Source organism: Hyperolius riggenbachi, chromosome 7 (assembly GCF_040937935.1).
Source record: "Hyperolius riggenbachi isolate aHypRig1 chromosome 7, aHypRig1.pri, whole genome shotgun sequence".
NCBI lineage: Eukaryota > Metazoa > Chordata > Amphibia > Anura > Hyperoliidae > Hyperolius > Hyperolius riggenbachi.
This window is the reverse complement of record NC_090652.1, coordinates 164,592,907-164,617,638: the sequence shown is the minus strand read 5'-3', so window position 1 is coordinate 164,617,638 and position 24,732 is coordinate 164,592,907. Positions and strand designations below refer to the sequence as shown.

General features: G+C 47.2%; 1 long non-coding RNA gene across 2 annotated transcripts in view; it reads right to left on the bottom strand.

The window, feature by feature from the left end:
- Positions 1–255: 255 nt before the first annotated feature.
- LOC137524694 (uncharacterized) overlaps positions 256–24,732 on the bottom strand; it is an 82,957-nt gene continuing 58,480 nt past the window's right edge. For both annotated transcript variants that reach the window (XR_011022758.1, XR_011022760.1), the window contains one exon: positions 256–356. This is a non-coding gene — a long non-coding RNA (uncharacterized lncRNA). The remainder of the gene's footprint in view (positions 357–24,732) is intronic.

Here is a 24,732-nt window from a genome sequence, read left to right as displayed (position 1 = left end):
CACTGGGGTCTTCAAACTGTGCAACCTAGTGATCACATGCAATCACTACAGATGCACAGGCTGGCAATAATGGTATGGTACATGCCCAACTAGTAATAAAATACGGCATATACAGTTAGGTCTATAAATATTTAGATAGAGACAACTTTTTTTCTTATTTGGGTTCTGTACATTATCACAATTAATTTCAAATTAACCACTTCACTACTGTCAGTGAAAGGAGCTCTTAGTACCGGAGCAGTTTTTTGTCTTTAGGAGTGTTACACTTTCTCAGCTTATGGTTGGGCTGTACTGTGTCTTGGTATGGTGTTTTTTTTCAGGACAGATAGGGCTTCTTCATGTTAAAAATGCAATCCCTGAAAAGAAAAAAATGCAATCCATCACATTTACATTACAAAATTGTAATAAATACATAACAAGTAAGCAAAATTTCACTTTGCTGTATAAAAAAATATTTAAAAAGGTAAGTCAACATGTATTTTTTCCTAAACTGTCTCTTGAATGTAGAGGCACCAAGTTTGTGTATTTTTTTCCAGTTTGGTATTATTTGATGCAACAGAAAAAAATTGTATGTATTTGGGTTTCGGAATGCAAAGCAAGTTATTTTTTTTATTTTTTTTTTGAACCATACTTCACCATTGAATATCGCCATTCGCCACAAATGACCCCATCTAAAAAACTGGACCCTCCCAACATATTCAACAAATGCTATGAGTAGGTATTTGGCCCTCTCGTCTTTTTTTTTCTATTTTGATTGGAAGAATGGGGTAGAGTTTAAAAGTTCATTTTTTCTGCAAACATGTTAATTTGAAAACACATAATACCTGTAAGAAACTATACGTTGGTTGCTATTGGCAACAACACTACACCTTTGTTCCGGCACCAGCAACTCCTTAGAGTTGCAACTTACAGGAAGTGTGAGAACTCTACTCTCATCACAGCAATAGCATAGGAGTTAGAACTTCTTAGGCGTCCTCAAAGTTTAGGAGTTTATTCAGTCAACAGATATAAGATATACAGTACATGTAGTTACAGCAGAAGCAGATGGTTCTGTAGAAAGTCCTTTGCGTTATAGCTCTTGGCTACAGTCCTGGTGAATGATAACCAGTCTTTATCTTCTGTCTATCTATACTAAGTTACATCTAGACTACGTATATACAGCATACCGTTAGGTAAGATGACAAGACATAAATAAAAGTAAAGGGTTGAAGCCAGCCGTCACAGGAAACAGAAGAGAAGAGTGACTCTCCGCAGTCGGTCACCTGCTTTAATACTGGTCACTAAAGAGTTAAAAGTGACATCATCTGAGCCATACCCCCAAGCCTACAATTGGCTCAGACCCTTGTGGTAACATGACATGCACAGTTGTTACTGTGCATGGTCTGGAAAGTCCCATGTTCCAGGCACTGGTCATCTTGTTCTGAAACATAACTGATGTTTACAGAACAAGACTCCTATCTGTCTGTACATCGGGTAGATAAACTCTTTAACCTTGGCTGGTTCTGTGTAAGGCACAAACACCCATGTTCCAGTGTTTCTAGAAATGCTGTTTGAAGGGAGACTTTGCACATCAAGTCTTTTAACTAAACTCAGTTCAGGTAACTGAGGCCTACGACTTCAATCATATAAAACTTAAATTATAACAATCCCCCCTAAAAAGGTTTGATCCACAGATCCCTGCTTCTGATTCCAACAGCACCCGTTTTGTTTTCTTTATGTTTCACTTTTCTATGCTCGTGCTCACACACTTTCTCTGCTCTAGGTGGTTATCCCTGGGAGAGAGGGCAAGACCTCTTGGCCTTCCTGTAACCAGGCTATCTAGGAATGCCCTACTTCTAGGTCCCTATATACCACATTCTCAGCATTTGCGTCACTTACGTATCACTTACAAACTTGCATGATCACAGAAAAGTGAAACTTGTTTGTCTGTTACACAACGGAGCAGTGCCAGGGGTCTTCTAAAAGGACGCCTTTATACAATCAGCTCCATCATAGGTACTGCTGAAATCTACACCCATAACCCTGTATGTCGCTTAGTTTGGAAATATTGGTTTATGAGATGGTTTATGTGACACCAATCTCTTAACCATGTTAATTTGTTTGCATAATTTCACACACAAACTCACCTGTGTAATGATGCCTATGATTGTCATCCCCACCACTACGACCAGTGGGAATAGGAAGAAATTTTGAACTGAACAGTGTAGTGGACATTAGATGCTCAGTGCTGCGGTCACACTGAGCAACCATTGTGTCTTGTTAACTAACAAGCATTCCGTCTGTCTGTCTGTGGTCTATTTTTGTTACTCAGTGTGGTGGACATCAGATGCTTAGTGCTGCGGTCGCAGTGAGCAACCATTGAGTCTTGTTTATTGTGGCGGTTATTGGAAGCTCAGAGCTGTGGTCGCTCTGAGCAACCTTGCTTCCTTGTTCATAGTTCCTGGTGTGATCTGTGTACTTCCTCCACAAGAGCATTTCACTCTACTATATAATATTATTTAACTGCATAGTCTTGTTTGCTCTGTTGGTGCTCTGGTTTTCTCTGCCTCAGCCGCTATACCTTACACGGTAAGACCTGGGGGTAACCAAAGTCAGGAGACATATTCTGTGTCCTTCTCAAGTGGGGGCTTGCCTATAGGTGAAGATGTGGGCCGAGCTCAGAGCTACGGCACTAGATTAAGGTATAGTGGCTGAAAGAAAACAGGAGATCTGCCAGGCATTACAATAGGCATGCCATAAGCATGTCTACCGGCCTGAAGGAAGAAGCTGTTCCTATGCCTAGAGGTTTTAGTTGTGACTGACTGGAATCTTACTCCTGAAGGCATAAGCTGGAACATGGAGTGAGCAGGGTGAGAGGGGTCTGAGGCAATCTTGGTCGCTATTTTTCTGCACCTGCTAGTGTAAAGATCCTGCAGGGAAGGAAAGCTACAGCCAATTATGCAGTCTCACATTTTCTAGCATGGTGGCTTAGTGGATAGCACTCTTGCCTTTCACCCTTGGGTCTCTGGTTCGATTCCCAGCCAGGTCAACATCTGCAAGGAGTTTGTATGTTCTCCCTGTGTCTGTGTGGGATTTCTCCGCTCACTCCGGTTTCCTCCCACAGCCCAAAAACATGCAGATAAATTAATTGGCTTCCCCCTAAAATTGTCCTTAGACTATGATATATACACTGCATGATACATACATAGAAATTGGACTATGGTAGGGATTACATTGTGAGCTCCTCTGAGGGACAGTTAGTGACAAGAATATATATACTCTGTAAAAGCAATGCGGAAGATGTCAGCGCTATATAAATACTAAATAATAATAACAATAATAATAATAAATAATATTAGTACTGAGCATGAGCCGAACCATACAATCATAGATGATGTCATGACGGATTCGATGATGGCAGTGTAGAACTGCACCATTAGTTTTTGTGGTAGGATTCAACTATCTCAGTGTAGAACTGCACCATTACTTTGATTCAAGTTGGCGCTGTAGCGAGACGCCGTGGCACACAGGGCTCCGGCTCTTTCTCCTCTCTTCCCCTTCTCCCTCGTGATCCACCCGCTTTCTTGGCGGGATGGATTCCTCTCCGCCAGGGGACATAGGCAGGCCGGGCGCCAATCACCGGAGCGCCAGCGGTCACGAGTAGCCACCCATTTGCCAGGGCCGCCACCCACGTGGCTGCCTGCGGACCCCCATGTATGCCGCCTTCTGCTCCACTCACCATCAGCCGCCGCTGCCAGCAACCCAGCTAACACGACTGGGACAGAGGCAGGCCAGGTGCTGGTCACCAGAAGCAGGCCAGCGTTCACAGAAAGCCGCACATTCTTGGGACCGGGTCGTCACCCACGTGGCTGGCCGCAGATCCCCGGGTACGCCGCTCCTGCTCCACTCTCCAGCGAGACGCTGCCAGCAGGGACACAGGCGCCAGTCACCGGAGCGCCAGGGGCCGCACATTCTTGGGACCGGGCCTTCACCCACGTGGCTGGCCGCGGATCCCCGGGCACACCGCTCCTGCTCCACTCTCCAGCGAGACGCTGCCAGCAGGGACACAGGCGCCAGTCACCGGAGCGCCAGGGGCCGCACGTTTTTGGAATCGGGCTGACGCCCACACGGCCGGCTGCGGATCCTCGCGCACACCGCTTCACCTTCCCTGCTCCGCTCACCAGGGAGAGCCGCCCGCTTGTGCAGCCAGGGAGGACCAGGATGCCGCTGCTGCGCCTGCCACGGGAGACGCCGTTGCCTTGCAACAACAGGTAACGGGTCTGGGAGCTGCTCCACTGTCGCAGTCATGGAGGCCCAGGCTGCCGCTGTTACTCTGCCTGGTCAGTGGGGCTGGCACACTGCCGCCACCGATGGAAGCACAGCAGCGGACAGCACCATCATCAGCCCCTCCGGATCTATGCCCCCTGCCAGACCATCTGCTGTGATGGGGCCTGTAGGGGCAAAATTGCAAGTCTGCATTGGGAGTTTGTGGGGCCGGGACTGTCATGGAGTTGAGGACTGTTTTTCTCAACCATGGGGACGAAGGGACTCTGTGTCTATTTTTCATTATATGGGGGGGTCTGGGGGGCGGTAGAGCAGTGAGCGCCGCTCAGAGTGTGGCAGGCAGCTCCGCTCGACTTAGCTCGTGGTCAGGCCCCTCTGGCCTTTTTTGTCTTTCTTTCGTCATGTGTTCTATGTAAGTATGTTTTTGGAAATGCGTACTCTGTGGAATGTTAAATGGTTGTCTGCTGTAATTGTTTTAACTTTGTGCGATGTTTAACATATGTTTACTGTACCATCACCGACCCTGCTTGCTTGTGCCAAAAATAATTCCAGGTACAACCCACCGTTGTACTTGGCGAAATAAATGATTCTGATTCTGATTCTGTGTGGTAGGCCAAACTTTCAGTTGCCGTAGGTGGTACATCCTCTGTTTTGCTTTCTTGATGATAGTGACAGTACTGTTGTCCCATTTTAGGTTATTGGAGATTATGGACCCAAGAAACTTGAATGACAATACTCGGGTTACTGTAGATCCATTTATGGTTAAGGGTAGGTACTTGGAGGGGGGGGGGGTTATCTCCTAAAGTCTATTATCATCTCCATGGTCTTAAGAGCGTTATGTTCCAAGTTGTTGCTGCTGCACCAAGAGGAAGCTCCCCCACTACATGCCTGTTTGCAGACTCATCCCTATTTTGTTTGAGACCAACTACTGTTGTGTCATCTGCAGAATTCAGAACCTGTGGAGATGCAGTCATTGGTGTACAGTGAATAGACCCCTGGGGTGCTCCAGTACTGACTGTCAAAGAGCTTGATGTGTGTGTCCAATGTTAGATAGTTACATAGTTACTTGGGTTGAAAAAAGACCATCGAGTTCAACCAGAGAACAAAGTACAACACCAGCCTGCTCCCTCATATATCCCTGTTGATCCAGAGGAAGGCGAAAAACCCTTACACGGCATGGTCCAATTAGCCCCAAAAGGGAAAAAATTCCTTCCCAACTCCAGATGGCAATCAGATAAAATCCCTGGATCAACATCATGGGGCATTCCTAGTAATTGTAGCCATGGATGTCTTTCAACGCAAGGAAAGCATCTAACCCCCTTTAAATGCAGGTATAGAATTTGCCATAACTACTTCCTGTGGCAATGCATTCCACATCTTAATCACTCTTACTGTAAAGAACCCTTTCCTAAATAAATGGCTAAAACGTTTTTCCTCCATGCACAGATCATGTCCTCTAGTCCTTTGACAAGGCCTAGGGACAAAAAGCTCATCCGCCAAGCTTTTATATTGTCCTCTGACGTATTTATACATGTTAATTAGATCCCCTCTAAGGCGTCTTTTCTCTAGACTAAATAAACCCAGTTTATCTAACCTTTCTTGGTAAGTGAGACCTTCCATTCCACGTATCAATTTTGTTGTTCATCTCTGCACCTGCGCTAAAACTGCAATATCTTTCCTGTAATCAGGGGAGGACTGGCCAGGGGAGAAGGGGGGAGATTTCCCCCCAGACTGCCTCTAATTTAATGATTTAGGGCTGGTGTAGGGCCTGTTGCAGTCAGGTTTTTTTGTAAGGCAATGTGAAACGCTAGGCTGGCTGAGGGTAATAAAAGTGCAATACAGAGCAATTAGAGGGCGGGTAAGCTGGTAAATGTACACAGCAAGATGCAGAGCAGAGGCTTTCCTGAAGGGTCCGTAGAAAAAAAATCTGTCTGCTCTCTCACCATCATAGCCCCCAACTGTCACTTTTTTTGAAGGGACAGTCCCTCTTTGGACTTAAATATGTGTATATGTGCGTGGGGGGGGGGGGATGCCTTGGGAAATTAAGGTGGAAATACATCTGTCGACTCGGCGATCAACCAACTGTTTCGATAGTTGCTATTGTTTTGGATGAAAATTGGTGCCGCCACAAGCATGCTTAATCGACAATTTGGCAGATTTCGGGCGGAAATCTGAGATGCTGGGAAATCACGGCATGCAATAATCACGAACGACGGACACAACAGAAACCTCTGGCTGTCGTTCCTCCAAATGTATTATGCGACCCCGATGCCTGTGCATTTATACTTTACCTGTCACGCTGTCCTGCAAGTGTCCTTGCTGTATTTCCGCATGGACCCAAATGACTGCCAGCATATAGCACATGGGGCACGTGTGTGACGCCATTTGGGTTGAGGCTGCCATGAACACGGGCCTTTAGTTTGTGTTTTCCCCCTAGGCCGAAAGGTCCCAGTCCTCCCCTGCCTGTATTGTGGTGCCCAGAACTGAATTCCATATTCCAGATGTGGCCTTACTAGAGAGTTAAACAGGGGCAATATTTTGCTAGCATCTCAAGTTTTTATTTCCCTTTTAATGCATCCCAAAATTTTGTTAGCTTTAGCTGCAGTGGCTTGGCATTGAGTACGATTATTTAACTTGTTTTCGATGAGTACTCCTAAGTCCTTCTCTAAGTTTGATGTCCCCAACTGTATCCCATTTATTTTGTATGGTGCTAGACCATTGGTATGACCAAAATGCATGACTTTACATTTTTCAACATTGAATTTCATCTGCCATTTATGTGCCCATATAGCCATCCTATCCAGATCCTGTTGCAGTATGTCCCTATCTTCCTGTGAGTTGATGATTCTGCACAATTTTGTGTCATCTGCAAAAATAGCAACATTGCTTACTACTGCATCTACTAGGTCATTAATAAATAAATTGAAGAGCACTGGACCCAGTACAGACCCCTGTGGGACCCCACTGTTTACAGTCACCCATTTTGAGTATGATCCATTGACTACAACTCTTTGTTTCCTGTCCATTAGCCAGTTCCCTATCCATGCACACAGACTCTTCCCCAGTTCTTGCATCCTCAACTTTTGCACCAGACTTTTGTGTGGAACAGTGTCGAAGGCCTTTGCAAAGTCCAAGTATATCCCATCTACAGCGTTCCCAATATCCACATTAGTGTTCACTACCTCATAAAAGCTGAGCAGGTTAGTCAAACAGGACCTGTCTTTAGTAAACCCATGTTGATGCTGAGAAATAAGATTATTTTCTACTATGAAGTCATGTATAGTATACATGCATGTATAGTATACATGCATGTATAGTATACATGCATGTATAGTATACATGCATACACATGTTTACAGCATCACCTGCAGATCTATTAGACCTGTAGGCAAATTGCAGAGAGTCCAGCAGGGATCTGTGATGGATTTCAGATAAGCCATTATCAGTTTTTCAAATGCTTTCATTACTAATGATGTGAGGGCAACAGGCCTACAGGCTTTTAGACATGTAAGTTTTGATTTTTTTAGGAACTGGGACAATGGATGAGCATTTAAAACAGGCAGGGACCATTGAGAGTTCCAGAGATGATTTAAATATGTCTGTGAAAACAAAGTTCCTCACTATATTTTAGTACAGAAGATGAGGATACAAGGACTAACAGAAAATGTGGATAGAGAACTGGTTAAGGACAGAAGGCAAATAGTGGTGGCAAATGGAACATACTCAAAATGCAAAATTGCTAGCAGCCAGTGGGATCCCGCATTAATCAGTATTAGGTCCAAATACAATCTCAAGATGCTAGAGTACTACTCCTTCTGTATAGATCACTTGTGAGGCCACATCTTGATTATTAGATATAGTTATGGACACCACACTATAGAAGAGACATTGACCTTCTAGAACGGGTACAAAGACAGACAACTAAATTAATCAGAGGAATGGAAGGTCTCACTTACTAACAAAGGCTGCACAAACGGGGCTTATATAGCTTGGAAAAGAAGATGAAAGGTGACCTGATTAATGTGTATAAATACGTCAGAGGGCAACACCAAAGCTTGGCAGATTAGCTTTTTTTCCTAGGCTTGTACAACATGATCTGTGTATGGAGGAACGTTTTTTTCTATCTATTTAGAAAGGGGTCCTTTACAGTAAGAGTGGTTAAAATCCGGAATATCTTGCCTCAGGAAGTAGCTATGGTAAACTCTATATCTGCATTTAAAGAGGGTTTGGATGCTTCCCTTGCATTGAAGAGCATTCATAGCTATAATTACTAGGTAATTCCCAGCAGAGTTGATCCAGGGATTCATCTGACTGCCATCTGGAGATGGGAAGGATGTTTTCTCTTTTAAAGGAAAGGTTCAGGGAGTGGGAAAAAAAATAAAAATCCATATCCACTTACCTGGGGCTTTCTCCAGCCCGTGGCAGGCAGGAGGTGCCCTCGCCTCCGCTCCGCAGGCTCCCGGTGGTCTCCGGTGGCCGACTTGACCTGGCCAGGCCGGCTGCCAGGTCGGGCTCTCCTGCGCACCAACGACGGGCTATTATAAGGGGTATAAGGGGGCAAAGCAGAGGCACAGAGGGGCAATGTCAGGGTTGTTGCGAACCGTTGGGGTTCTGTAGATCCCATTACTGGTTTCAAGGGGTGAGCAGCCCCAGGGCGTGGAGTCTAAACGAGCACGGGCCTTCACCAGCGCACCCCGCAAGGGATGATGGGCCATCACCCCTAATGGATGGCGGACTACTTAGCTGCCTGGTGCTCACAGGTCATGACCCTTAGTATTACCGCACCAGTGACGGAAAGAACAGAGGGTACCTGATGGGATAACAGGGGATACTGGCATAGTGGACCGTTGGGCAAGGACAGGCTAGCATAACAGATAGGCCTAACCTTAGAGATCCCAGGAAGGAACTGACTGGCAGGGGAAAACCCAGGAAGGGAGCTGGATGTATGGTTCCCAGGAGACATCAAACAGCCAGGGAGAATCCCAGGTAAGGAGCTGATAGCTAGGAACCCAGAAGGGAATGGACAGGCTGGAGGAAACCCTGGGATACTGCGGATGACTGAAAGTTCCTGGAGGGAACTGACAGGCTGAGGGAAACCCAGGGAAGCTACAGGTAACAGGAGAACTCTGGAGGGAACTCACAGGCTGAGGGAATCCCCAGGGAAGCTACAGGCAACAGGAGAGCTCCAGAAGGAACTTACAGGCAATGGGAATCCCCAGGGAAGCTGTAGCGGACAAGGAAGTGAAGCAGGGATGGATGGATGGCAGACAGGAGTCAGGCAGGGAGTCCAGAGATCCTGGTGAGGCTGCAGGCTGATTAGCAGACAGGCTAAATCAGGCAAACAGCCAGGCAGGTTAGCAGGCAGGTTAACAGGCAGGATTGTTAGCAGCAGGTTAACAGAAAGACAGATTAGCAGGCAGGCAGGTTAGCAGGCAGGTAAACAGGCATGCAGGTTAGCAACAGGGAATAGCCAAAAGAGACGACTTGGAGAGGGAAACCCTGGTAGGGAAAGGATATAGCAAAAACGGAAAACAATTTGGAGGGGGGAACAGCGAGGAAACGCCGTGGTTGTGATCAGGGATGCAACAGCAAAGAGTGAGTGAGAGTGCTGGACTTATATAGCCAGCCTCTCAATTAGTGTCAGGTGCAGTATCTCCTCCGACCACTGCACAAAAGAGGGAGCGTACACCTAGCAACAGAGGATGCCAGCTCCAGGAAGCATACTGAGCTGGTGTCCTCCACCATGTGGGGAAAACGGATGAAGAGCTGCGTGGGACCCGGCAGCTGGAGTATAATGAATGATCGTTACACTCAGGGTCGGATTTCTGGCAAGGCCACATAGGCCATGGCCTAGAGCACCAAAAATTTGGGGGGCGGCTCAGTGAGGGGAAGTAAAGCTGTTCTATGCAGCCATCCCTATCTACAAGGACAACTTTAACCTTTAAACTATCTGTCCTTTACTTGTGTTGTCCCTGCAAGACCTGTAAGCTCTATCCTGCAGTTATACTTCAGCCTAACTCTCATGGTGACTCAATGTGTCCATCATTAACGAGATGGCAAACATAAAAGTTCTTAAGGAAAACATAACTTATAATCTCTACGCGTATTACTGAAATGGTTATTGTCTGTGACTTCCAATGATGGAAAGTAAGTAGAATTCTCGGGCACATAGAGATAACAACGATACGTATAGTTGGCCTTGGGCGGTAAAAAGTACAAATCCGGCCCTGGTTACACTCCACCGCCAATGCAGGAGTGCCAGCGCAGGAACAAGGCGAGGAACCCCCCTCCCCTTTAAGGACAACCTCCAGGTGTCCTCAAACTCGACCTCTCCAGGAAACGACCGAGAGAGGCCCAACTGAAAAAGGTACAAATAACAAACAAACCAGACATACCCCTTCACCATTTTCTTTTGCTGGATCATGAGGGGGAAAACACAGGATGTAGACAAGACAAACAAATACGACAAATAACAAATTAAAGAGTACCAGAGATGAAGCACCCTCTTGTATTTTACCTTATAAATCAGTGGGAACATGACAGTAACCACCTAAACTGCTCTTTGTTTTATTGTTCTCTGTTTAGTCTGACTGTTATCACCTCTGATAAGAATCCCCGACTGAGCACTCAGTCTAGCTTTGCTACAGAAAGATTATAGCTGAGTTTGTATTCCCTGGTGTCTTTTCAAGCCCAAGCCTGCCCCCTTGTGGCTCTGCTATAATGACTCAGCTATAATTATTCCCTGCAAAGCCAGACTGAATGCTCAGTCCGGGATTCTTATCCCAGCTGATAACAGACACTTTTAGCAGTGAGGATGAAACAGAGAGCATGGTAAGTGTTTTCTCTAATGTTCTTACTGATATATATGGTAAAATACACACGGGTGCTTCGTCTCTGGATCCCTTTAAGCACTCTCCTTCAGCATGGTAGCTGGATCACAAGGGAAGATTTAGGTTACTCCACCAAATTTATGCATTCTCTGTCACCATTTAAAAAACTGGACAGTGGCGTCCCTACCATAGGGCGGCAGAGGGCGCCCCGCACCGGGTGTCGGGCGCCCCAGGGGGTGTCATCAAGGCCTCCCACAGAGGCCTGCGCAGGACAGGAGGGGAAGCAGCACGGAAAGGAGGGGTGGCGGGGAAAGCGGCGGGGAGGGGGGCCGGGCCCCCCACCTCCCTCACCTGGGTCCCCTCCTTCTGGCGCTTCCCCCTCCTAATTAGTAGCAGCGGGCACGGGCAGCAGCGGGCAAGAGGACTTACTCACCTCCTTCCTGCGTTCCAGGCGATGGCAAATAGCGTCATCGTCACGTGACGCTGGTCTCCGCCTTCTCCACCGCTCACTGTGCTTCCTGATTGGCGGAAGCACAGTGAGTGACAGAGAAGTCTGATGACCAGCGTCGCGTGAGGATGACGCTATGCGCCGCCGCTATCGCCAGGAGCAGGTGAGTGAGTCATCTTCGCCGCTCCTGCCCGCTGCTGCTAATTAGGAGGGGGAAGCGCCAGAAGGAGGGGGACCCAGGTGAGGGAGGTGGGGGGTCCTGCCCCCCTCCCCGCCACCCCTCCTTCCAGGCTTTCCTCACACTGGGGGCAACTAAACTAGCTATACTGGGGGCAACTATACTAGCTATACTGGGGGCAATTATACTAGCTATTCTGGGGGCAACTGTACTGGCTATACTGGGGGCAACTAAACTAGCTATACTGGGGGCAGCTATACTAGCTATACTGGGGGCAGCTATACTAGCTATACTGGGGGAAGCTATACTGGGGGCAGCTATACTAGCTATACTGGGGGCAGCTATACTGGGGGCAGCTATACTAGCTATACTGGGGGCAGCTATACTAGCTATACTGGGGGGCAGCTATACTGGGGGCAGCTATACTAGCTATACTGGGGGCAGCTATACTGGGGGCAACTAAACTAGCTATACTGGGGGCAGCTATACTAGCTATACTGGGGGCAGCTATACTGGGGGCAGCTATACTAGCTATACTGGGGGCAGCTATACTAGCTATACTTGGGGCAGCTATACTAGCTATACTGAGGACAGCTATACTAGCTATACTGGGGGCAGCTATACTGGGGGCAGCTATACTAGCTATACTGGGGGGCAGCTATACTGGGGGCAGCTATACTAGCTATACTGGGGGCAGCTATACTAGCTATACTGGGGGCAGCTATACTAGCTATACTGGGGGCAAATATACTAGCTACACTGGGGGCAAATATACTAGCTACACTGGGGGCAAATATACTAGCTATACTGGGGGCAACTAAACTAGCTATACTGGGGGCAACTATACTAGCTCCACTGGGGGCAGCTATACTGGGGGCAACTATACTAGCTAATACTTTAAAATACAGTTAGCTCCGCCCTCATATGGTCATGACCACGCCCATTGTTTTGCTGCGAAGCACGCCGCAGGTTGTGGCCACGCCCATTTTTTTTTGGGGGGGGGTGTCTTTTAATACCCAGCCAAATGCTACCCGGGTGCCAAATGCCCTAGGTACGCCCCTAGGTACGCCAAGCTACCCGGGTGCCAAATGCCCTAGGTACGCCACTGAAACTGGATCACAAAGAGAAGCACCAGGTTAGCATAATTAACTGAGGCACCTCCTTCACCATACCAGCTGGATCATGAGGAAGGATTTCAGCTAGCATCACCAAACAAAAATATGCACTCCCTTTCACCATTAACTGGATCACAAAGAGAGATTTCAGGAACAGGTGTGTAAAAAAACAGATTTAGGCACTCCCCTTCACCATAGTAGCTGGATCATAAGGAGAGATTTCAGGCTAGGGACCATGGCAAAAACAAGGTTATGCGCTCCCCTTCACCATTTTAGCCGGGTCATGAGGAGAGACTTCAGGTAACTGGGCGAACAGGACAATTACTAATAAAGTGTCCAGATTCACCACAGTAAAAACAAACATTGGATTTGCGATGTTTCAGATGCTCTTTTTCTGAGAGATGAGGCTTAACTGCACCTAACTGCATTTCCTCTGGACCGTTATCCAACACTCCAACCTTGGGAGGTACACTAGGAGCGGCCAGACCTGGAAAGATATGGCGGGAAGCCTTAGGCCCGTTTACACTTAATCAGTTGGTATGCGTTAGTAGGCGTTAGTGCGCGTTGGTACGCATTTTTTCCATAGCAGTACATTGGGAACAATATTTCAGTTAAAACACGTTACGTGTGAAAGGTGCCATAGGAAAACATGGGCATTACTTTGAAAATCAGTTTTCTTTCAGTTTTAACTGAGAGCAACTGATTAAGTGTAAAAGGGCCCTTACTCTGTCTCTCACGAGCTCTTTCACGGAAAGGTCGGTCAGTCTGGATTGCTAACTGAACTAAATCTTTTAGTTGTTCAGGTATACCGACTCTGGCCTACTTGTCCTTGAGACTCACAGATAGACCCTTTCTGAACTGGTAAAGTTCAGACATCGTTTTGAAAAAAGTGGTCACAGACAAGAAGGTGAAGCAGGGATGGATGGATGCCAGACAGGAGTTAGACAGGGAGTGCAGGGATCCTGGTTAGGCTGCAGGCTGAATAGCAGACAAGCTAAATCAGGCAAACAGGCAAGCAGGTTAGCAGGCAGATTAACAAACAGGCAGGTTAACAGGCAGGTTAGCAGGCAGGTTAGCTAGCAGACAGGTAAACAGGCAGGCAGGTTAGCAACAGGGAATAGCCAAAAGGGACGACTTGGAGAGGGAGACTCTGGTAGGGAAAGGGAATAGCAAAAAGGGGAAACAACTTGGAGGGGGGAATGGCGAGGGAACGCCGTGGCTGTGACCAGGGATGCAACAGCAAAGCGTGAGTGAGAGTGCTTGACTTATATAACCAGCCTCTTATTTAGTGTCAGGTGCAGTACTGCCTCTGGCCACTGCACAAAAAAGGGAGCTAGCGCATGCGCCTAGCAACAGAGGACACCTGCTCCAGGAAGCACGTCGGGCTGGTGTCCTCCGCCATGCTGGGAAGATGGACGAGGAGCTGCGTTGGACCCAATCGCACGTTACACTCCACCGTCAATGCAGGAGAGCCAGCGCAGGAACAAGGCGAGGTAAGCACGAGCAATCGTGACAGGCAAAGCAGAGGCATAGAGAGGCTAAAGCAGAGGCACAGAGGGGCAAAGCAGAGGCACAGAAAAGGCACAGAGAGGGTAAAGCAAATGCACAGAGGGGCAAAGCAGAGGCACAGAGAAGGTACATAGGCACAGAGGGGGCAAAGCGGAGGAACAGAGGGGGTACAGAGGAACAGGAGATACAAACAGCGGGGGTACAGATAGGCACAGAGGGTGGACAAACAGGGTGGGGGAAAAAAAGGCACATAGAGAGGCACAGAAGGGGCCAAACAGACACAGGGGGGACAAACAGGCACTGAAGGGGACAAACAGCCACAAAGGGGGACATTGGAGGCAAAGGGGGCACATAGGATGCAAAGGGGACAGAGATGGCACAGCGTTCTGTGTTAACAACGGATTCAAGTTAAGAATCAACTTACAGGCATTGAAGGGGACAAACAGACACAGAGGGGGACATTGGAAGCAAAGGGGGGCACATAGGAGGCAAAGGGGACAGAGATGGCACAGGATTCTGACTTAAGAATGGATTCAGGTTAAGAACCAACTTACAGTCCCTATCTTGTTTGTAAACATTCGGACTATCTGTACCCCAAATTATCTATAGTCTTCAGAGAACTGATCAGGTAAAGGAAAGCTTGTCACTGGAAATTGCCCTGCTGGACTTCTTGAACCAAAATTTCTGTGATTTTTTTTTTTTTGCTCATTTATTTAGTAGGTGACAAATCTCCAGCAGGATCCATTTTGGCTAATAGTTGCTGTAAGAACCGTCAACAGCAGGTGACACAGGCTCACCCAGAGTGCCAAGTCTAAGGAACCTCCAGGTCTTTGTCAGATCTCTAGGGCTCTATGGGCCCTATGTCCAAGCCTTATCCCATGGAGCCATATCTATATATATCATACACTGATGAGGACCAAAAAGTCAGAAACAGGCTGTATGTATGTTTGATTTATTATTATTATTATTATTTAGTATTTATATAGCACCAACATCTTCCGCATCACTGAACAGAGTATATTGTCTTGTCACTAACTGTCCCTCAGAGGGGCTCACAATCTAATCCCTACCATAGTCTTATGTCTATGTATGTATCATGTAGTGTATGTATCAGAGTCTAGGGCCAATTTTTAGGGGGAAGCCAATTAACTTATTTGTATGTTTTTGGGATGTGGGAGGAAACCCACACAGACATGGGGAGAACATACCAACTCCTTGCAGATTTTGACCTGGTTGGGATTCAAACCAGGGAACCCAGCTTTGCTAGGCGAGAGCACTAACCACTACGCCACTGTGCTGCCCAGCTTTGTGGCTTGATAACATTTATTAGCTACAGTGTAATAGATAGCGGAGATGCCGCCGCAGCGGTGAGCGGCACGGCGGCTGTCTTTGCGTCTCAGCCGGCGGTCTCCGCCACGCAGTTACATGGTGGAGTTTTGCCTGGTCCTTCAGTTGCACATAGACTGAGGGCTATGCGCGCGCGCGCCAGGCGGCAGGACCTTTATGCGAATAGAAGGGGAGTCAGCTGATCGGCCAGTCAGCTGACTCCAGCAGTGCTCCTGATTGGCTGAATGACTGAGGCGGCGCTGGTGGGCGCTCTCAGTATATATAGGACCTGCCTGTCAGTAGCTCCTCGTCTGCTGTTGCAAATGCTACGTGTTAGCACTCAGACCTTAGTCAGATCCCAAAGTGTGCTAGAACCAGCAGGAGCTGGGGATCCACACTTAGTCAGATTCTGTTGATAGCTAAAGTACTAATTGAATTGTATTATTTGTTATGACCTTCTGCTAGCCTTGACTACTCTTCTGCTTACTGATTCTGTGCTTCTGCCTATCTGATCCTGTTGCCGACTCAGCCTGAACACTACTCTGATTTAAGCCTTCTGTCTTTGTACCGTATCTGTCCGTTTGTTGCCGAATCTGCTTGTCTGACTCTCCTGCCCTCACCAGTGAGCCTAGTCCCTGGTGAGGGATTCTCTGTACAGCTTAATCACCTGCTCCTCAGGTGATCAGTAGCTGCAGTACAGTCTTAATCACCTGCTCCTCAGGTGACTAGTAACTACGGTACTGTCCTCATCACCTGCTCCTCAGGTGATTAGGAGCTGCAGTACAGTCTTGATCTCCTGCCCCTCAGGTGATCATCTGCTGCAGTACAGTCTGAATCACCCGCTCCATGGGTGATCAGTATACGTTGTCTTACTGTGCACCACCCGCTCCTCGGGTGAACTGATTACTAGTTCATCTGCATCTCCAGCTTGCTGGAGTGCTGATCCCTGTGTTCTATAGAGATACTTCCCTCTACCAGCTTCTCTGGGGGAGTTGGTATCTCTATCTGTATTACTGTTGCACCAAACACCTATCTTTACATCTGGTTTGTGCTGTGTCTCACTATATTCACATTATTGGTGATTCTGCAGATCACCACATAATCAGGTATAGCATCTGTATTATTGGTGATACTGCAGATCACCAATAATCAGAAAATCTGTTCTTGCTGACACCAATCGTTACATACAGGTTCACTATACACCAGTGGTTATGGATGCACAGCCTTGCTTTCAGGTGCATAAAGAGATGATTTGCATAATCGGGAGAGATGCATCATGGGAAACCACAGTTGCTCACTTACAGCATTGCTTTTTAATACTGCAGATCACCAATAATCAGAAAATCTGTTCTTGCTGACACCAATCGTTACAGAACAGCAGACCAAACATTATGGACGCACTGTATAGTCAGGTTGAAGTCATGACCACCGCGGTAAACAATTTTATCGGGGTGATCAATATCCAACAGACTCAGATCAATCAACTGTCTGGGACTGTACAGGTACTTCAAACGACTATTGATACAGTGCGATCTCCTTCAGTCACGGACCTTCGTATGTCCGTACCCGAAAAGCTTTCTGGGCATAGATCTGACTTTCAGGATTTCAGAAACCATGTGCTATCCTATTTTGAGTTGAGGCTCAACCTGTCAGGATCTGAGAACCAGAGGGTAACTGTAACGATTGTGGAATCGTCTCCGTGGTCAGCGCACCAGACGTGCGCTGACACAGCGGATTTCCTCCACAAGCGTAAAAATTTGCAGGAACCCAGCAGTAGGTGCAATGCACCTGCAGAGGGAAATTCCTGACGGCAGGTGGAGCTGTGGAGTGCAGAGGAACAGCTCCTCTGCTCTACCACACACGCCAGACAGGAATTGTACGAAGGGAAGAACCGTAATTGCAAGAGAAGCGAATGAGAGTGAGCACAGAGACAGATTGTGTGTGTGTGCATAAAACTAGTCGCCAACCCGCGACTGTGCACACACCACAGCAGATACGAAGCAGGAACGCAATCGCGAGAGGTGCGATCGCCAGACGTGACACAAGGCTACAGCAAGGCGGAGCACGAGAGTAGCAAAGGCACAGTAAATCATACAATGAGTAGATACGGAAAAAACAAACGCTAGCTAACCGCGAACACCGCACTCATTCGCAACAGTGCACGCGGTTATGCGCAGTCTCCACGTGATAAGCACAATAGAGACAAGCACGCCATCGACTTGTCTAACCATCGACAGACAAACATGAAACAGAGGACGCGAACGCTTGCTTAACGGTTACCTCATCGAGCCTCCAGCAAGCGTCCGTAGCAGACAAGACAGACACATGAAAACAGGGACAAGCGAGAGATAGGATCCACAGCACTAGCGAGAAGCGAGTGCGATCCAGGTACAGAGTAGCGGAACAGAAAGATCCACAGCACTAGCGAAAAGTGGCTAGCGCGATCCCAGGAGACAGAACAGAAGGATCCACAGCGCTAGCGAAAAGTGGCTAGCGCGATCCCAGGAGACAGAACAGAAGAGATAGCTGGTAGCAACCGCTGCACCAGCTATACTCCAAGAACAGAGATCAGAACCATTTCCTGTCGACCACCGCTGGGACAGGACAACAGCAACAGAACAAACAAACAGATAAACAATCCTAACTGCACTTAGGGAATCTGCCTAGCACAGTTTCCAGGAATTACTCTAAGCTGATCTTCAAACCAAGAGCATGGCTGACACTCTCCCGAGTGTTTCACAGGAAGACTCCTTATGACCAGCGAAGCATTGTGGGAAAGACATAGTACTTATAGTACACGCCTCCAATGAATGTGGCCAGGCAATTTGCATGACAACGTATGCAAATTCCTCTGCAAGCACAAGCTGCAAAACTGACAGAAGCTCCTCTTTCCAGAGTCTTGCAGCATGCAAACCTACACAATGATCAAAAGGCTGCCTGCCTGCACAGGCAGCTGAGCAAATCATCACAGTAACCTTTATAAAGACCCTTTTGTCAGAAGATTCACAAACATGGGCATATAGTCTTCACACAGGGCATGAGGCATTATCTTCAGTTCAGGAGTTCTTTAAGGTCATGGCCGTTATATACGATGATCTGGATATTGCTATCATGGCTGAGAGGAAACTAAAGACTCTCAGGCAGGGTCGTAATCCAGTGGAGGTTTATGCCGCAGAGGTTAGGAGGTGGGCTGTATCAGCTAGATGGGGAACGTATGCTTTATTAGACTGTTTCCTGTCAGGACTATCCGATGCAGTTTCTGATTTGATGTTAGGTCATCCTGAGCCTAAATCTCTAGACGAAGCAATTTCATTGGCGGTGCGGGTTGATCGCCGCCTTTGCTATCAAAGACAAACCCAGGGGACAAATGCTGTAAGATCTGTTCTCTACACCTCTTCTCCACCCTCGTCACCTCGTCAGGACGAACCGATGCAGTTTGCTCAGTCTAGGTTAATTCAAGTGGAGAAGAATCGCAGAAGGTCCGAAAGACTCTGTCAATACTGTGCTGAGGAGGGTCACATTGTCCAGAACTGCCCTAAAAAATTTGGGAAACGCTGCCACCTAGGTGTAGTCAGAGGTAATACAATAGGCGAGCCGGGTTTACCTCTAGATAATAACCGCTTACTCCTCCCTTGCTCCATTACCTGGGAGTGTCGGGCCACGGCCACAGAAGCATTCGTAGACTCAGGCTCTGCAGCCAATTTTATAGATTATGACTTTGTCAAAAAATTGGGGATTCCCTTACTTCCTTTAGACCGTCAGATTTTGATCACAGCGGTAGATGACTCTGTTACAGTGTAGAAAGCCTCTCTCCCAGACCCCCTTATTGTTGTGTAATATAGGGGTTTTAAATAAGGAGAAACTACAGTTCTTTGTCCTGCAAATGGCAACCTCTACCATAATCCTCGTTATGCCTTGGTTGCAACTACACTCCCCTCAGATTGATTGGGCTTCAGGTCAGCTACAGAGCTGGTCAGCCCATTGTCATCATCATTGTTTGGAGAAAGTTGCTGTTTGCGCCACCAAGGTTCAGGTGAAAGGGGTGCCAGTGCAGTACGCAGAATTTTCTGACGTGTTTTTTCCTAAATCAGCAGAGAAACTCCCGCCACACCGGAGCTTCGACTGTCCCATAGAGTTAAGATCAGGTTGTATGCCCCCTAGAGGTCATCTCTATAATCTGTCGGGGCCACAGAAGCTGGCTATGCAGGAATACATTAAAGAAAATTTGGCCAAGGGCTTTATCCGTCCTTCCCGGTCACCAGCAGGGGCTGGGTTCTTTTTTGTACAGAAAAAGGACGGTGGGCTACGACCTTGTATTGACTATCGGGGTTTAAATAAGATCACAGTGAAAGAGCTCTTAGCCATTAATTTAGCCTTTGAAGAATGGCGCCATTGGCTGGAAGGGGCATAACATACGATCACAGTCTATACTGATCATAAAAATTTGGAGTACATCGAAGGGGCCAAAAGACTTAGCCCCCGACAGGCTCGCTGGTCCTTGTTCTTTTCAAGGTTCAGGTTTGTCATTACGTATACAATTACGTAAGAATGTCAAAGCAGATGCATTATCTAGGTGTTTTGAGCCCGAGACAGTTCAGCCATCAACCCCTGAGACCATCTTACCTCAAAGACTGGTGGTGGCAGCCACGGAAACCTGGGAAGACTGGGCGGTTACCCTAGGGCCTTACCAGCAAAATATTCCAGAAGGGAAGCCCGAGGGAGTTCTGTTTGTGCTACTTCCTTTTCACCTACAAGTCTTGCAATTGTTCCACGCCCATAAGAATGCAGGACATCCCGGGCTGCTCGAACTCAGGACCTACTGGCCAGATGTGTATGGTGGCCTTCGTTGGCTCTTGATTGCAAAGAGTTTGTGAGAGAGTATTCTGTGTGTGCCAGAAATAAACCCTCTCGTCAAGCACCAGTAGATATGCTACAACCTTTACCGGTGCCAAATGAACCATGGACCCACTTGTCTATGGACTTTGTAGGAGAACTCCCCAGGTCTGAGGGCAAGTCGGTCATCTGGGTGGTAGTTGATAGGTTCAGTAAAATGGCTCATTTTGTCCCTATGAAGGGACTCCCCCCGGCCCAGGAATTGGCTGATCTCTTCATCCAGCACATTTTCCAGCTGCATGGCATTCCAGAGAATGTGGTGTCAGATAGGGGAGTAGAGTTTGTTTCTAAATTCTGGAGAGCCTTTTGCCACCAGCTCGGTATGGACCTGTCATTTCGATCAGGCTACCACCCACAGACCAATGGACAGACCGAAAGAGTTAACCAGTCCTTGGAGCAATTACTCAGGTGTTATGTGGCAGCTGCACAGTGAGATTGGGTAAAGTTCCTACCATTTGCGTAATTTGCGCATAATAATCTGAAGATTTCCTCTTCAGGTTTTTCTCCTTTCCAGGTGGTTTCGGGGAGATCTCCCAAATTCTCTCCAATACCAGTGGCATCTTCCCCTTTTCCGGCTCTAGAGGATTGACAAAGGGCATTGAAGGAAATTTGGGTGCTTGTAAAAAGGAATCTGGGGAAAGCCTTCCAGATGCAGAAAAAACAGGCAGATAAAAGGCGGTCTGTTGAGTGGAAGTTTTCCCCAGGAGACTTGGTGTGGGTGTCTACTCGGCATCTGGCGTTAAAAGTTAGGACCCAGATTTGTAGGCCCATACCCTGTGTCCAGAAAGATTAATGACGTGACATATGTGATTAATCTCCCAGCCAGCATGAGAGGTGTGAGATAATTTCATGTTTCTTTATTGAAGCCTGCTGTGCATATGGATTCCTCCCCCCCCCCCCCCCCCCCCTGTGATGATTGATGACCAACCTGAGTATGAGATCGAGAAGATTTTAGATTCTCGATTGTTGCAGAATTCTGTACAGTACCTAGTCCATTGGAAGGAGTATGGCCTGGAGGAGAGAACTTGGGTGCCAGATTGCCGCATGCATGGCGAGGATCTAAAGAAAGAGTTTCATGAGTTACACCCTGAAAAGCCGTGTAAGAAGTGTCCGGGGTCCACTCCTCAGGGGGGGTACTGTAATAGATAGCGGAGATGCCGCCGCAGCGGTGAGCGGCATGGCGGCTGTCTCCACGTCTCAGCCGGCGGCCTCCGCCGCGCAGTTACATGATGGAGTTTTGCCTGGTCCTTCAGTTGCACATAGACTGAGGGCTACGGGCGCGCGCCAGGCGACAGGACCTTTATGCGAATAGAAGGGGAGTCAGCTGATCGGCCGGTCAGCTGACTCCAGCAGTGCTCCTGATTGGCTGAATGACTGGGGCGGCGCTGGTGGGCGCTCTCAGTATATATAGGACCTGCCTGTCAGTAGCTCCTCGTCTGTTGTTGCAAATGCTATGTGTTAGCACTCAGACCTTAGTCTGATCCCAAAGTGTGCTAGAACCAGCAGGAGCTGGGGATTCTGTTGATAGCTAAAGTACTAATTGAATTGTATTATTTGTTATGACCTTCTGCTAGCCTTGACTACTCTTCTGCTTACTGATTCTGTGCTTCTGCCTATCTGATCCTGTTGCCGACTCAGCCTGAACACTACTCTGATTTAAGCCTTCTGTCTTTGTACCGTATCTGTCCGTTTGTTGCCGAATCTGCTTGTCTGACTCTCCTGCCCTCACCGTGAGCCTAGTCCCTGGTGAGGGATTCTCTGTACAGCTTAATCACCTGCTCCTCAGGTGACCAGTAGCAATAGTACAGTCTTAATCACCTGCTCCTCAGGTGACTAGTAACTACGGTACTGTCCTCATCACCTGCTCCTCAGGTGATTAGGAGCTGCAGTACAGTCTTGATCTCCTGCCCCTCAGGTGATCATCTGCTGCAGTACAGTCTGAATCACCCGCTCCATGGGTGATCAGTATACGTTGTCTTACTGTGCACCACCCACTCGTCGGGTGAACTGATTACTAGTTCATCTGCATCTCCAGCTTGCTGGAGTGCCGATCCCTGTGTTCTATAGAGATACTTCCCTCTACCAGCTTCTCTGGGGGAGTTGGTATCTCTATCTGGGGAATTAGACATTCTAAACTCTCTAAATACATACAGGGTGCATTTCTCTATGTTTTCCTTCTATCCTGTCCAAGAGTTCAGGTCCACTTTAAGCCCTTTATACCTTTCAGGTGGTTCTGGATCACCATAGAGTGGGTAGTCTTTACAACTGTACAAAACTGGCCTGTTGACTAGACTTTCTTCAGCCTCCACATTAGCATCTTCTGTATAAGACTAATGAATAAGCTGTTGTAAGTAGTATAAGTAACATTAAAAGCGCATTGAAAACAAACAAAAAAGATTGTTTATGTTATATGTCGAAATCCAGAGTTGACTGAACATAGATCATTTATCCACGTTTCACCATGTTAAGAGAAGGATATTTATTTTTCCTTTTAAACAATACCAGTTGCCTGGCAGCCCTGCTGATCTCTTTAGCTGCAGTAGTGGCTGAATCACACACCTGAAACAAGCATGCAGCTATTCCAGTCTGACTTCAGTCAGAGCACCTGATCTGCATGCTTGTTGAGGGGCTGTGGCTGAAAGTATTAGACACAGGATCAGCAGGAGAGTCAGGCAACTGGTATAATTTTAAAAGGAAAAATCCACAACCTTCTCAGTTTAGGTTCCCTTTAAGTAGACATGCACCCCAGATATCAGACATACCTAGCAATGTGCCCTGATATAAGAATGATGTAGTCCTGTGTCCCCAAATATCAGCATTAAGCAGCAATGTGCCCCCCAATATCAGAATTTGGTAGCCATGTGTCCCAGATTTTAGAATTAGGTAGCCATATGTCCCCATATAACAGAATTAAGCTGATATGTGTCAGTATCCTCCTTGCAGTCGTCTGTAAGAAACTCCAGACCCCTCCACCTCCAGCCATTGCCTCACTAGCCAGGTGGTGATTGCATCTTCTGTGAAGGGCTATGCAGCAAGCTGAGCATTTGGAAGTTTTTAGTTTACTTGTATTACCTGTGTGCTTCCTCATCTAGTCCAATCAGTGTGCTCAGGACTCCTGATGTCTCCCTGCCATACAGAGATGGCACTAAGTACCTTTAGTATGTGAAACTCAGTAAAACACACAAGTGGCCCACAACACCTGTGACATGACTGTTTATTTATTTATCAGAGGCGTAACAATAGACCCTGCAATTGATGCAGCAGCAGGGGGGCCCAGAAGCTGCAGGGGGCCCGTGGGACGAGAAGTTTCTTTTCCCTGTCCTTAGAGACTGACACGGAGAGAAAAAAACTTTCTGCTCTTTGTACAATTGCTCTAGTGACTGCATCTGCTCAGCCACTGATAAGGAATCATACAAAAGTTTTGCAGACAAAGATTTGTAGACAGTCCCTATTTAGTGTGCAGCAGGCTGTTGTGTACAGAACTGTGCCTAGCCTCCAACCTCTCTACCCCTCCCCAAGTGCTCTGTACTGTAGTGATGCTGGAGAAGTCTGCAGAGCCAGTTCTGCTCCATCAGAGATTGACAGAGTGAGTGTAATAAGCTGAGGCTGGGAGCATACTCGTCTGTCCGTTTTCTGTATGCATTTTCTGCACATCATGGGCTTGATTCACAAAAGTGTGATAACTGCTATCACGGCAGTTATCACGCGATCTGCCACATGCAAAGGTTTGCTCGCGTAAAGGACAAAAAAAAATGTTACTGATACAAGATTCAAAATAAGCTTATATCTTTGTTACAAATAAAATTTCCGAGTTTCAGCATTTGCTAGAGGGCTTAAATGCTTTGCAAAACATTACATTCTGCTTCTATTTACGGTACATTTTACACAGTCCCAGTGACAATAGCCAGGGTTGTCATTCTCAATTCTTTTTCTCAGACTTCTGATAACACCTTGTACTATTTGTGAGGAGAATGTTTATGAGTAAGTTTACAGTGGGTTTCTGCCTGTCTAAGATGTTGGAATGTCAAGAATCCACTTAACACAGAATGCATGGAACAAATGCATTCCTAGCTAAATGTCTCAGTAACTTCCTTTTAAAAATAAGCAAGATGTCTTATTTTACATCGAAAAGTACTTAAAAATATGGGAAATTGCATTTATAGCTGCAGT